Here is a 10675-nt window from a genome sequence, read left to right as displayed (position 1 = left end):
GATGGCTCTAGATGCACCTTTGCATTTTTAAACTAAGGTCTTTAGCAGGTCTCAGTTAGACTGAAGCAATGCTGAATCAATGATTAAGGATAAGTAAGAAATGAAGCAGAGAATGTCCACTTTTATCTAGTCAAAATCTATCCATCTATCTGTCTATCTGTCTGTCTGTCTGTCTGTCTATCTATCTATTTCAAAGGAGGAAAGGAAGACCCTCAGGTTTTTTGGCCAAAGTAGAAACCATTCGTTTACATTCACTCTGAGCCACTCAAGGCCCAAGCAATGGCTTGGTGGGGTAACGGGCAATGGCAAGTGAACTACTGTTGGCCAATGAAGGAGAGTCAGAATGATTTTATTTTAAGGCAGAGTCCCAGTCCAGAAGCTCCATGATATCTTTCAAAGTTTCATCAAACAAATTTGCATTCCTTTGGACAGAGTAGCCACAGCTATGGGTATGATAACCTATATAGCCAGAAGAATGGGAAGGGAAAGACGAAAGAAAAGGAAAAGAAATAAAAGTGAATGAAATGAAAATGAATGAGCTGTTGACCAACTGGACAGTTTCTTTTTATTTTTCAAAACATATGCCTGGACAATTCTTCAACATTAACCCTTGCAAAACCCTGTGTTCCACTTTTCCCCCGCTTCCTCCATGCCCTACCCTAGATGGCAAGTAGTCCAATATATGTTAAACATGATGGAAATATATGTTAAATCCAATATATGCATACATATTTATACAATTATCGTGCAGCATAAGAACAAAAGAGAAGTAAAATAAAATGCAAGCAAACATCAACAAAAAGAGTGAAAATGTTATGTTATGAACTCATTCAGTTCCCACAGTCCTCTCTCTGGGTGTAGATGGCTTTCTTCATCACTGAACAATTGAAACTGGTTTGAATAATCTCATTGATGAAAAGAGCCACATCCAACAGAATTCATCATAATATAGTCTTGTTGTTGTCATGTACAATGATCTCCTGGTTCTGCTCATTTCACTTAGCATCAGTTCATGTAAGTCTCTCCAGCCCTCTCTGAAATCATCCAGCAGATAGTTTCTTATACAACAATAATATTACATAACATTCATATACCATAGATTTTTCAGCCATTCTCCAATTGATGGGCATCTATTCAGTATCCAGTTTCTTGCCACTACAAAGAGGGTTGGCATAAACATTTTTGCTTTTGTGGGTCCCTTTCCCTCCTTTAAGATCTCTTTGGGATATAAGTCCAGTAAAAATTGCTGGATCAAAAGGTATGCACAGTTTGATAACTTTTTGAGCATCAACTGGTCAGTTTCAATTGGGTTCCCAGTGGGAACTCCTACTTCTACTCATAGAAGTTGTTGTTTGTCACTCATTCTCAAAGTGAACCATGACATCAGGAAGGGGATGGGATGCACACAAGTGAATTGGATTTAAAAAAGGGATAACTACACAAAGTCATCAATGTCACTTTCTCCTCAAGAGCCATCAGGGTCTAATAGAAAGATAAAGATCAGGATTAATGAAGATGATTCACCCAACCTCATATTAAGTGACTTAAAATATAATCTGATAACTCATAGAGAGATAATGGTATGAAATGGGTAATAAGGGCTTTATGTGTCAACTTTTCAATTCAATTCCATTGAGTATGGCAAATGGGATTGCACAATGCAAAGCTTATTGGATCTTAAATTAAAGTAAATTGGTTTAAATCTCACTTCTATTACTGCCTGTGCATCCTTGACTTACATGAAACTTAATTTTATACTACAAGGTTTCTAAGGTCCCTTATGTTTTCCTTTCAATTAAGAAGATTTATTAAATGTTTATTTTATTCAATGATCTGCATTCTAAATGGCAATGATAAAATAAATAAACAGGACACAAGGCCTGCCTCAAAGAGGTACAATTCAATGAAATTAAGAATATAAGACAGGAGAGTATATGGTAAATCTGAGGATAGGCAAGTATGATGTCATGAATGTCATGGCATTTGGACTGGCCTTTGAAATAATCACAAAAATAAGAGTTGACAATACAGTCCTTTAATAATTGCAAAGTGTTTGATTTATTTGATCCACAAAACAACCTTCTAAAATAAATACTTCAATTTTTGTGATGTGAAGCAGAGAGAAGGTTTTTATTATTATTATTATTATAGCTTTTTATTTACAAGTTATATGCATGGGTAATTTTACAGCATTGACAATTGCCAAACCTTTTGTTCCAATTTTTCCCCTCCTGCTCCCCACCCCTCTCCCCCAGATGGTAGGTTGACCAATATATGTTAAATATGGTAAAGTATAAATTAAATACAATATAAGTATATATGTTCAAACAGTTATTTTTCTGTTCAAAAAGAATCAAACTTTGAAGTAGTGTACCATTAGCCTGTGAAGGAAATCAAAAATGCAGGCCGACAAAGGAAGAGGGATTGGGAATTCTATGTAGTGGTTCATACTCATCTCCCAGAGTTCTTTCGCTGGGTGTAAGCTGGTTCAATTCATTACTACTCTATTGGAGCTGATTTGATTCATCTCATTGTTGAAGAGGGCCAGGTCCATCAGAATTGATCATCATTCAATATTGTTGTTGAAGTATATAATGATCTCCTGGTCCTGCTCATTTCACTCAGCATCAGTTCATGTAAGTCTCTCCAGGCCTTTCTGAAATTATCCTATTGGTCATTTCTTACTGAACAATAATATTCCATAATACTCATATACCACAATTTATTCAGCCAATTTCTAATTGATAGGCATCCACTCAGTTTCCAGTTTCTGGCCACTACAAAGAGGGCTGCCACAAACATTCTTGCACATATAGGCCTCTTACCCATCTTTAAAATCTCTTGGGGATATAAGCCCAGTAGTAACACTGATGGATCAAAGGGTAGGCACAGTTTGATAATTTTTTGAGCATAGTTCCAAATTGCTCTCCAGAATGGCTGGATGTATTCACAATTCCACCAACAATGTATCAGTCTCCTTGTTTTCCCACATCCCCTCCAACATTCCGCATTATCTTTCCCTGTCATTCTAACCAATCTGACAGGTATGTAATGGTATCTAAGAGTTCTCTTAATTTGCATTTATCTGATTATCTAATTATCTTGGAGCATCTTTTCATATGGCTAGAAATAGTTTCAATTTCTTCATCTGAGAATTGTCTGTTCATATCCTTTGATGATTTATCAATTGGAGAATGGCTTGATTTTTTTTTATAAATTAGAGTCAATTCTCTATATATTTTGAAAAGGAGGCCTTTATCAGAACCTTTGATTGTAAAAATGTTTTCCTAGTTTATTGCTTCCCTTCTAATCTTGTCTGCATTAGTTTTGTTTGTATAAAAACTTTTCAATTTGATATAATCAAAAATTTCTACTTTGTGATTAATAATGATCTCTAGTTCTTCTTTGGTCATAAATTCCTTCTTCTTCCACAGATCTGAGAAGTAAACTCTCCTATGTTCCTCTAATTTATTTATAATCTCATTCTTTATACCTAGGTCATGAACCTATTTTGACCTTATCTTGGTGTAGGTCACCAAGTTAAGTGTGTTAAGTGTGGGTCAATGCCTAGTTTTTTGCCATATTACTTTCCAATTTTCCCAGCAATTTTTGTCAAACAGTGAGTTCTTATCCCAAAAGCTGGGCTCTTTGGGTTTATCAAACACTAGGTTATTAAAGTTATTGACTGTTTCATCCTTTGAAACTAACCTATTCCACTGATCAATTAGTCTATTTTTTAGCCAATACCAAAAGGTTTTGGTAACTGTGAAGCAGAGAGAAGTTAAATGATTTTCTCAGGGATATATAGCTAGATATATATAAGAATATGGTAATATCAAATACTCTAACCACTTTAGCTTGTGTTGGAGGAATTCATGCCCTCAGGCTGCTCAGCCATCTCTTGGTAAGAGACTCTTTTAAAAAGCGAGGAATTTCAACAGATGAAATTAAAGATATTATTTATTCTAGATGGAGTAATGGTGCCATGAAAGGCAAGGAGATAATAGAGGAGTAGAGGAGAAAGTGAGATTGAAAGTAATATAGCTTGAAGAGAATATAGACTATGTGTATAGGAGCAGAGTAAAACTAAGACTAGATTGTTAAATTGTAGATATATTTGTTATATTTGTATGGCTTTTAATGCCAGATTCAAAGTTTATTCAGGGGACAATGAGAATCCATGTCAGATTTCTTAATGAAAGTGGAATGTGATTTCTGTTCTTCTTTAAGAATTTGAAATGGCTAAATAACTATTGATCAGAGAAATGCAAATTAAGACAACTCTGAAGTATCACTACATATCTCTCAGATTGGCTAAGGTGAGAGGAAAAGGTAATGACAAATGTTGTAAGGGATGTAGGAAAACTGAGACACTAATGCATTGTTGGTAGGGTTGTGAACTGTTCCAATCATTTTTGAGAGTAATTTGGAATTATGCTCAATGGCTATCAAACTGTGTATATACCCTTTGATCCAGCAGAGTCTCAACTGGGCCTGTATTCCAAAGAGATCATAAAAAAGGGGAAAAGACTCACATGCGTAAAAATGTTTGTAGCAGCCATTTTTGTAGTAGCAAGGAACTGGAAACTGAATGGATGCCCATCAGTTGGAGAATAGTTGAATAAGTTATGGTATATGAATGTTACAGAATATGATTGTTATAAAAAAAACCACTGAAGAGACTTATATGAACTGATTCTAAGTGAAGTGAACCAAGAAAACATTGTATACAGAAACAACAAAATTATATGAGTATCAAATATGATGGGCATGGCCCTTTTCCGTAATGAGGTGTTACAAGCCAATTTCAATGGACTTTTGAGGGGAGAGTCATCTGCATCCAGGGAAAGAATTGTGGGGCCTGGATATAGATCCCAGCATAGTATTTTCACCCTTTTTTCTGTTGTTATTTACTTGCTTTTTGTTTTCCTTCCCATTTATTTTCCTTTTTGGTTTGATTTTTCTTGTGTAGCACAATGATTGTGGAAATATGTATGGAGGAGTTGCACATGTTTAACATATGAGAGAGTGGAGGGAAGGAGGGGTGAGAAAAAAATTGGAACACAAGGTTTTTCAAGGGTTAATATTATAAGCTATCTTTGCATGTATTTTGAAAATAGAAAGTTATTATTTAAGAAAAAAATTGAAAGGGAGAATTCTGAGAAGATGGCAGAGTAGGTTGGTAAATTTAAAGATCGTCAAATATCCCACACAAATGGAATAAATTTTGCCTCAGAGTGAACATAAGCTGGTAAAAAATCAAGAAGACTTGGTATAGAAAAGGGATCCTCTGGCAGACTCTATGCTGGATATTAATTGTGAAGTACAAAAATCTCCATGCTAACTCTGCAGAAAAACCCTGAGGATATATGAGTTCACTAGAGTCTCAGCATAAACCACAGAAACTTTCACCTTCCAGAATATGTGGGGAGTGCAGAGTCTAGTCCAGAAAGATAACCTTGACTGATTACCCAGGTCCAACTGTGCTACAGAGACAAGGCCCTAAGAGTGAAGGAACTAGCACACCCAGTGAGTAGAGAATCGGGGATGCTGTTGGTTATGAGCATTTGTAGGAAATCTGAAGCTTTTGATGGGGTTTCACATTAGAGAAAAGAGATGAAGTGAAGCTAGAAGCACCATACCCCCATGAGAAGAGTTCACACTAATACCTCTTATTTAAAAAAAAAAAAAAGCAAAATAAAATATTGAACCAGCAAAGAAAAAATATTCCAACCATAGAAACTTACTATGGAAACAGGGAAGACTGGGGTTTACCTTCAGAGGAGGACACTGAAGTTAAAAAAAAAAAGCTACCCCAAAGAATAACATGAAAATAACATAAAATAAACAAGAGAGAATTTATAGAAAAGCTCAAAAAATAATTTAAAAATAAAATGAGAGACATTGAAGAAAACCTGAAAATCCAAAAATCCAAAATAATGAGCTAATGAAAAAGAGTTAAACAACTGGAAGAGGCAATACAGAAGCTCAGAGATGTAAATAACTCTGAAAATTAGAATAGGGAAGGGGAGAGCTAAAATAGTAGAGAGTAGGTAGGTCTTTATCTGAGCTCATCCCTCAGATAGATACCAAATCAAGCCTCTGAACTGGTTTTGGAATGATAGAAGCCACAAATATTTTAAGTGTAACAAATTTCCAGCAGAAAATATTTTGGAAAAACTTAAGAAAAAGTATGTTTCACTCAGGCACAGGGGTGGAGTAAGGTGAGGGAGAAGTGGCCAAGTGCAAGAGCAGCATGACCCAGCAGAGTGAGGCACTGGGGAATTTAGAGGGAAGCTCTTAGTCAAAAACAACACCATTGGCTACTCTTCTGGTTGAGAAGCCAGTGGATCAGCAGATTAGCTGTGAGAATTCAACTAGACAAACAATGTGGGACTTGGCCATGCCCATTCAGTATAGAAAAGAAGTCACTGCCCCAGGGCAATAAAAATCTGCTGTTATTTTTAGAAAAAGCTTTGGACAATCTCTCATTTGTACTAAGAACAGAACTCAACCTTTAAAAAATCATGAAAAAAGAAAAAAGAACTTTGACCATAGATAGCTTTCATGGAGAAAGAGAATAGACCACAAATTCTGAGGACACTAATTGCAAATCATCTCCAGATGAAGCCCCAAAGGATGATATGAATTGGTCCCCATCTCTAAATATTCTCTTGGAAGAATTCAAAAAATATCTTAAAAGAGAGAAGAAAGATGGGGAAAGAAAATGAGAGTTTCAGGAGAGTTTAGAAAAGGAAAAACAGAAATCATCTAAAAAAAAACTCCTTATAAAATAGATTTGATGAAATGAAAAAAAAAAGTATAATTCTTACCAATTAGATTTAAAAAAGAAACCAACTCATTGAAAAACAGAATTTCTGAAATAGAAAAAAATCCAATGAACAAAACAACTCATTTAAAAATTTAATTGACCAAATACAAAAGGAGATCAAAAAGTTAACTGAAGAAATTCATTAAAAATTAGAATTGAACAAATGAAAATGCATGATTCAATGAGACATCAAGAATCAGTAGAACAAAACCAAAAAAAAAATTATGATAATGAATGTTGGAGGGGATGTAGGGAAAACTGGGACATTAATACACTATTGGTAGTGTGAACTGATTCAAGCATTCTGGGGAGCAATTTGGAACTATGTCCAAAGGGCTATCAAACTGTACATACCCTTTGGTCCAGCAGTGTTTCTACTGGGCTTGTACACCAAAGAGATCATAAAGGAGGGAAAGAGACTTATATGTGCAAATTGTTTGTGGCACTCTTTTTTGTAGTGGCAAGAAACTGGAGAATGGCTGAATAAATTATGGTTCAGGCAAGGGGAAATTAGCAAAGCCCTAAGAGACCGGTATTTGTGTGTTTGTGTTTTGCTTGGTGAGCAACGAGGGGGAGTCCCAGGACATTTAGGGAGAGAGCTTCTGAAACTTCACAACACACCTTCGCTCAACTCCGGCCCCACCCAGTTCCCCTGTGTCTACTGCTTCCTGGTCGCAGTCATAACCATGGCTAAAGAGCAGGCACAGGTTGAGTTGTTCGTCAAGGCTGGCAGTGATGGTGCCAAGATTGGGAACTGCCCCTTCTCCCAAAGACTATTCATGGTGCTATGGCTTAAGGGTGTTACCTTCAATGTCACTACTGTAGACACCAAGAGGAGAACAGAGACAGTGCAGAAGTTGTGTCCTGGAGGTCAGCTCCCATTCTTACTGTACGGCACTGAAGTACACACAGACACTAACAAAATTGAAGAATTTCTGGAGGAGGTGCTGAATCCCCCTAGGTACCCCAAGTTGGCAGCTAAGAACCCAGAATCCAACACAGCTGGCCTAGATGTCTTTGCCAAATTTTCTGCCTACATCAAAAATTCAAACCCAGCACTCAATGCCAACTTAGAGAAGGGGCTGTTGAAATCATTGAAGGTTCTGGACAATTATCTGACATCACCACTTCCAGAGGAGATTGATGAGACAAGTGCAGAAGATGAGGGTGTCTCCCACAGAAAGTTTCTAGATGGTGATGAGCTCACATTGGCTGATTGCAATCTACTGCCCAAGCTCCATATTGTACAGGTTGTATGTAAGAAATATCAGGGATTTTCTATTCCAGAAGAGTTTCGAGGGGTGCAAAGATACCTGCGTAATGCATATGCCAGAGAAGAATTTGCCTCTACCTGTCCAGATGCTGAGGAGAAAGAGCTGGCTTATGAGCTAGTAGCCAAAGCCCTACAATAGCCGTGGACAGAACTTTCTTCTGTCCTGCTTCTTTCACAAATGACTTGATAAAGCTTCTCAATGAACACATTTCTAGATGGCCACTGAGCACAGAATTTTGAAATAAAGCACAGAAGGGTAGGGAAGGTTGTTGGGAACAGGATGGGGAGGAAAATGAGGGGGATTTTTTTTGAAGGGGTTAGGATGAAAACATTTCATAAATAAAACAAATCAAAATTAAAAAAAGCCCTAAGAGACCAAGAAATAACAAAACAAATTCTAAAGAACGAATTAATAGAATATAATATGAAAAATTTTATAGAAAAACAAACTGAAGAACAGATCAAGAAGGGAGAATATAAGTATAATTGAATTACCTGAAAGTTTTGACCAAAAAAAAAGAACCTTGAAACAATAATTCAAGAAATAATACAAGAAAAATGTATAAGAGTCATAGAAAATGAGGGAAAAGTAAAATTATTTGACATTCTTTGTGGAAAAAAAAATGGAATATTTTTGCCAAATTTCAAAACTCCCATATCAAGAGAAAATTTTGCAAGATACAAGGAAAAAATACAATTCAGATATGCTGTAGCTACAGTTAGAATTTTACAGTATTTATCAACAATCACATTAAAAGACAGTAGATCCTGGGATCATATCTACCAGCCATCAAAAGAATTAAGTCTATAGCTAAAAATATCATATCTAGAAAATTATCCATAATATTGAATGAGAAAAAAGGATATTCAGTGAACTTGCAGATTTTCAGGACTTTCTCTCAACCAAACTTGAATTCAATAGAAAATTTAACACATAAGAGTCATTATCAAAGATCAATTCCAAGAAACTTAACATGGACAAATGTTTCTGTTTTTTACAAGGGAAATGTATACTAAATATTTAAGATTCCCATCAGTAATAAGGTAGCTCAAAAAAAAAAAGATTTTAGGTGAAAATAGTAATTATGTTACACAACTGAGATGCAGAGAAAGAACAGACCTGTGGAATTAGAAGGAGGAGGAATACTCATAATTCTGAAAACCTAATCACTGGAATGAGTTAAATAGGGAATACTACATATTTACCATGAAGGGTAAAGCACCTTCCAAAATCTATAAAGAAATAAGTGGGGAGGAATAGGTGGATAGGGAAGCAAAGAGCATAAGAAGATAAGAAAGGGATCCAGGTGTGAGGAGAGATTAAGTAATAGTAAAGCAGATTAAGGAGCAGATTTAAACAAGAGTCAGCAAGGATAGGAAAGATATGCCTCTGTGTGTGTGTGTGTGTGTGTGTGTGTGTGTGTGTGTGTCTGTGTTGGGGGCTGGGAGGTGGGTGTGTATATATTATATATATGTTTATGTGCATATATATATATCTACATAAATATATTTTTTAAACTATAGCTTGTTTGGGAGACAGGGGTGGTGAAAGGTGAAAAAAGAATAAAATAAAAAAAAGGTGTACAGCAGAGATAAAAGAACAATTGAAAAAAAGTAAAGTAAAGGGGACACTCATGAATATAATTTCTTTTACTAATATATATATATATATACTTTCTTGAACTGGTAATTTGTTGTTATATATTTTGAATCCTCCCTGATGTTTTGCTGGACACATGAAAATGTTCTCTTTTGTTTTGTTTTACTTTGTTTTATATTCCTTTTCTGTTTTCTTATTCTGCCCCAATAGCAATGTATTTTTGAGCAGACTTTTTGACATTCCATATATGCCATCATGGAAATGAACCCTTTTATTCTGTAGGCTCCAGCTCTCCCTTCCATTTAACATTAGAAATAAATTGTCTTCAGTCCATGCTGCCAGTTGAAGCATTGGGTTTTGAAACATGTATTGACACCTTCCCCCTCCATAACTCCTTCTTTAAAATACTTTGAAATTCTAGGAGACTCTACAGTGAGTGACTTCTAGAATACAGTATAATTTTACAAAGCTAAATTTCTGTATTGACAAAATGTCTTTGTATCTTCTTGAAACATAGGTTTAGGCAATTTAATAATTTCCCCAAAACAATTTTTTGAGTATCACCTAAACAGTGTGTGTCATTGGCATACTAATGTAAAGTTACCATGAAATGGGAAAAGTACTTAAAAGTTCATTGTCTAGAAATTGTGGCAAAATGTAATATCTTGGAGTCAGAAGACTTCTGTTGTTTACTAGCAGTTGTCCTTTAGCAAATATTTTTGTCCCTCTAAGGCGCAGTTTTCTTGTCTATAAAGTGAGGAAGTAGAATAAGGCAACCTCTAAAGTCCTTTAGGTGATAACATTCTATATATATCTACAATTCTGACTTATGCTGATTCATCTATTGCCTCACTAGTGATCCCTCATGGCCAAGAGCAGACATTTAAAGGAGAATTGGCCAGTGGCCATGATTGCCAGGTCTTCTCTCAACAAAGCTAACAGACTCACATGGGCATTGAACATGCGACAT

At 35.7% G+C, this 10675-nt stretch overlaps 1 pseudogene across 1 annotated transcript; it reads left to right on the top strand.

Annotated features, from left to right (window-relative positions):
- Nucleotides 1-7391: 7391 nt before the first annotated feature.
- On the top strand, nt 7392-8373 carry LOC100919207 (annotated as a pseudogene). The gene has a single exon (XR_002769142.2). The product of XR_002769142.2 is annotated as a chloride intracellular channel protein 1 pseudogene (transcript).
- The last annotated feature ends 2302 nt before the right edge of the window (nt 8374-10675 follow it).

This window comes from Sarcophilus harrisii, chromosome 2 (genome assembly GCF_902635505.1).
Source record: "Sarcophilus harrisii chromosome 2, mSarHar1.11, whole genome shotgun sequence".
Taxonomy (NCBI): domain Eukaryota; kingdom Metazoa; phylum Chordata; class Mammalia; order Dasyuromorphia; family Dasyuridae; genus Sarcophilus; species Sarcophilus harrisii.
Note: the sequence above shows the minus strand (reverse complement) of the source record. Positions and strands in the feature narration are given on the sequence as shown.